Genomic DNA, 5,000 nt, shown 5'->3' with positions numbered 1-5,000 from the left:
GAGAGAGAGAGAGAGAGAGAGAGAGAGAGAGAGAGAGAGAGAGAGAGAGAGAGAGAGAGAGAGAGAGAGACGGGGTGAAAGAGGAGGAGGAGAGAGACAGGGGGAGTGGGGAGGAGAAAGAGAGAGAGGATGAGGGGGAGAGAAGAAGAAGAAGAACAGAGAGAGAGAGAGAGAGAGAGAGAGAGAGAGAGAGAGAGAGAGGGGGGATGAGGGAGAGAGAAGGAGAAAGAAAGAAAGAAAGGGGGAGAGAGGAGGGGGGAAGAGAAGGAGGGAGAGAGAAGAAGAAGAAGAAGAAGAAGAAGAAGAGAGAGAGAAAGAGAAAGAGAGAGAGAGAGAGAGAGAGAGAGAGAGAGAGAGAGAGAGAGAGAGAGAGAGAGAGAGAGAGAGAGAGAGAGAGAGAGAGAGAGAGAGAGAGAGAGAGAAGGAGAAAGAAAGAGAGAGAGAGAGAGAGAGAGAGACAGAAAGAGTTACAAGGAATTACAATAAATCTCAGTACCTCAAAATGTTTTACAACCCATACCGATATAGTACCTCTAAAAGGTTATCTGGGATTCGTACTAGTACTTATACTAGCGTGTGCAGCGCCTTAGCTAACCGTCTTTTGAACTGCTCAACTGAGGAACCGTTCACCGCGTGATTTGGCAGTCAAGCGTAGAAAACCCACCAACCTTGTCACGGGAGTAATGATGGGGATTGAGTTTCCGTCCATGATTGCGAGTGGCATTCAAGTTCAAGCTGAAGAGATGTCGATACTCAATGTTATCAAGGCCTTGTGGAGTATTTCGAAAACCCACATTAGCTGTCCTCGCAATATCCTTGTTTCTAGAAAAAAGAGCCCAAAAGCCTTTAGGCGAGTCTGGTATCCCATGTGTCTCATGGAAAGGTAAAGAGACAAAGAGTGGAGGGAGAGGAGAGAGAAGAGAGAAAGAGAGAGAGAGAGATACAGACAGGTATACAGACAGACAGATAGATAGACAGATATAAAGACAGACAGACAGACATCAAGACAGACAGACATAAGACAGACAGACATAAAGACAGACAGACATAAAGACATAAAGACAGACATAAATACAGACATAAAGACATAAAACAGACAGACAGACATCAAGACAGACAGACATAAGACAGACAGACATAAATACAGACAGACAGACAGATATCAAGACAGACTGATATAAGACAGACATAAAGAAAGACAGACAAAGACAGACAGACATAAACACAGACAGATACACACAGACAGACAGACACACACACACACACACACACACACACACACACACACACACACACACACACACACACACACACACACACACACACACACACACACACACACACACACACACACACACACACACACACACACACACACACACAGACGGCGGGGGGGGGGGGCACTGGCCGATAGTGTCAACCTTACTCGTAAAGAAGTTAAATATCAGGAGGACGGAATGCTAGGGCGGATGGCAGTCACCATCGCTGGATTTAAACCCGGACCCATATTCTATGAAGTGAGGTCACAACCAACAGGCCAGAGGATCAGTAGAGGAGTTTCACCGCAATTCTCAAAATCCACTTAATTTAATATTGACTCCGCCACCCTTCTTACCTCTCTCTCTCTCTCTCTCTCTCTCTCTCTCTCTCTCTCTCTCTCTCTCTCTCTCTCTCTCTCTCTCTCTCTCTCTCTCTCTCTCTCTCTCTCTCTCTCTCTCTCTCTCTCTCTCTCTCTTTCTTTCGTGTCTCATGTAGAATATATATCTTTGAACCTATTCCTCCGATGCCTGATATAACTTTTGTTCTCTAATAGGCTTCCGCCAAGTTAAAATAGATAGACTTGGGTCCGCTGCCCATTGGCACCAGGGACACCTCCTGCGACTGATGGCATCGCTCGGCTGAGCTCTGACGTCAAAACTTCGTCACTTTATCGTCATCGTTGCGTCATTACCACGGCCGTCGTTAGTCACTCTTCCATAAGTGTCTTGGCCATTTTCTTTTATCACTTTTTTTCCGTTTTCGCTTTTTTTTTTTTTTTTTTTTTTTTTTTTTGCCTAAACGGTTTTCCGTTTTCTTCTTTTCCTTTTTTTTCTTCTTCGTCTCCTTCCTCTTCTTCTTAGTCCTCACATATATATCTTCTAAGTCCGCATATATATCCATACATATATATATATATATATATATATATATATATACATGTATACATATACATATACATATACATATACATATACATATACATATACATATACATATACATATACATATACATATACATATACACATACATATACATATACATATACATGCTGTATGTGTGAGATACTGATAACTTTTAGAAATAAATAGGAGAGCAAATTAATTCATAAATAGATGAAAATGTATTAATTCGTATATTTGGTATTAAGCTGGTACAGGAATAAATGAATGGACAAAAATGAGGTCGGAATTGGATTGTAATTAATTGAATTATGAAATATTTTCAACGGGCATGTTAGCATGGGAAGGAGAAAATGCTTGGGGGGTGAGGGAGGGACTGAGAAAGTAGGTAGAGGTGGAGGAGAAGGTGGAAGAGGATAAGGAGGAAGAGGAGGAGAGGAAAGAGAACGACGACGAGAAAAAAGGAGAAAGAAGAGGAGAATGAGGAGGGGAAGGATGAGGAGAGGTAGAAGGAGAGGGAAAAGAACAAAGACGAGGGAGAAAATAAGGAGGAGGAGGAGAAGGAGGAGAAGGAGGAGGAGGAGAAGAGGAAGGAAGAGAAGGTGGAGGAGATTAAGGAGGAAGAGGAGGGAAAGAAAGAGAACGAAGACAAGACAAAGATGAGGAAGGAAATAAGTAGGAGGAGAAGGAAGAGGAGGAGGAGGAGAAGGAGGAGGAGGAGGTGGAGGAGAAGGTGGAGGAGACTAAGGAGGAAGAGGAGGAGAGGAAAGAGAACGACGACGAGAAAAAAGGAGAAAGAAGAGGAGAATGAGGAGGGGAAGGATGAGGAGGGGTATAAGGAGAGTGAAAAGAACAAAGACGAGGAAGGAAATAAGAAGGAGGAGGAGGAGGAGGAGGAGGAGAAGAGGAAGGAAGAGGAGGTGGAGGAGATTAAGGAGGAAGAGGAGGGAAAGAAAGAGAACGAAGACAAGACAAAGATGAGGAAGGAAATAAGTAGGAGGAGGAGGAAGAGGAGGAGGAGGAGAAGGAGGAGGAGGAGGTGGAGGAGAAGGTGGAGGAGACTAAGGAGGAAGAGGAGGAGAGGAAAGAGAACAACGACGAGAAAAAAGGAGAAAGAAGAGGAGAATGAGGAGGGGAAGGATGAGGAGGGGTAGAAGGAGAGTGAAAAGAACAAAGACGAGGAAGGAAATAAGAAGGAGGAGGAGGAGGAGAAGGAGGAGGAGGAGGAAGAGAAGAGGAAGGAAGAGGAGGTGGAGGAGATTAAGGAGGAAGAGGAGGGAAAGAAAGAGAACGAAAACAAGACAAAGATGAGGAAGGAAATAAGTAGGAGGAGGAGGAGGAGGAGGAGAAGGAGGAGGAGGTGGAGGAGGTGGAGGAGAAGGTGGAGGAGACTAAGGAGGAAGAGGAGGAGAGGAAAGAGAACGACGACGAGAAAAAAGGAGAAATAAGAGGAGAATGAGGAAGGGAAGGAGGAAGAGAGGTAGAAGAAGAGGGAAAAGAACAAAAACGAGGAGGGAAATAAGGAGGAGGAGGAGGAGGAGGAGGAGGAGGAGGAAGAGGTGGAGGAGAAGGTGGAGAAGATTAAGAAAGAAGAGAAAAAAAGAGAAAGAAGATGAGAATGAGGAGGGGAAATATGAAGAGAGATAGGAGGAGAGCGAAAAGAACAAAGACGAGGAAGGAAATAAGGAGGAGGAGGAGGAGGAGGAGGAGGAGAAGGAGGCGGAGGAGGAGGAGGAGGAGGAGGAGGAGGAGGAGGAGGAGGAGGAGGAGGAGGAGGAGGAGCAGAGTGGAAGATGGAAGAAAAGTAGGTGTGCCTGATTAATTGTTTAAAGTTTTTCTTGGCCGTGACTGATGCGGGAACGACAAGAGAGAAGAAAGGAAGCGAAGAAAGTTTAACAGGAAGAGAATAAGAGAAGGAAGACACGAACAGAAAAAAGACAAAAAGGATAAAAAACAGAAGGCGAAGAGGGAAGAAGCGTGGAGGAGATGGAAGGGAAGGAGAGGGGAGGAGAGGGGAGGAGAGGGGAGGGGAGAAGGGGGAGGGTACTTCCTGAAGAAGGGAAGACAAATGCGGAGAAGTTGTGAAGCCTAAGAGAACAAAGACACGATGAAGAAAAGAAGAATGACAGCAGAGGGAGAAGGAAGAAAGGAGAGAAAGGAGAGAGGAAGCAAAAGAGGGATGAGAAAGAGGAAGAAGGAAAAGAAGGAGAACGGGGCAGAGGGAATGACAATTTTTCAAATGAAGAAAGAAGTCACAAGGATGCTGAAAGTCGAGGAAAAGTGACAGTGAAAGAGAGAGAGAGAGAGAGAGAGAGAGAGAGAGAGAGAGAGAGAGAGAGAGAAGGAGGAAGACATAGAGAGGTTGAGGGCTCGCTGGATTTAGTAAGAATACACGACTGCAGCTTGATCTTCTTCAGTCTTAAGAAAATGCTCCTTAAAACAAAGAAAAATGGATACGAAATTATTTCAGTTATGATAGGGATGAAAAATAAGAAAAGGAAAAAGAAGATGATGAAGAAGATGAAGAAGATGAAGACGGAGAATATGGAGATGAAGAAGATGAAGAAGATGAAGAAGATGAAGAAGATGAAGAAGATGAAGAAGATGAAGAAGATGAAGAAGATGAAGAAGATGAAGAAGATGAAGAAGATGAAGAAGATGAAGAAGATGAAGAAGATGAAGAAGATGAAGAAGATGAAGAAGATGAAGAAGATGAAGAAGATGAAGAAGATGAAGAAGATGAAGAAGATGAAGAAGATGAAGAAGATGAAGAAGATGAAGAAGATGAAGACGATGAAGAAGATGAAGAAGATGAAGAAGATGAAGAAGATGAAGAAGAT

This window comes from Oratosquilla oratoria, chromosome 30 (assembly GCF_046742065.1).
Source record: "Oratosquilla oratoria isolate Oo_2021 chromosome 30, ASM4674206v1, whole genome shotgun sequence".
Taxonomy (NCBI): Eukaryota; Metazoa; Arthropoda; class Malacostraca; order Stomatopoda; family Squillidae; genus Oratosquilla; species Oratosquilla oratoria.
This window is presented reverse-complemented; position numbering follows the sequence as displayed.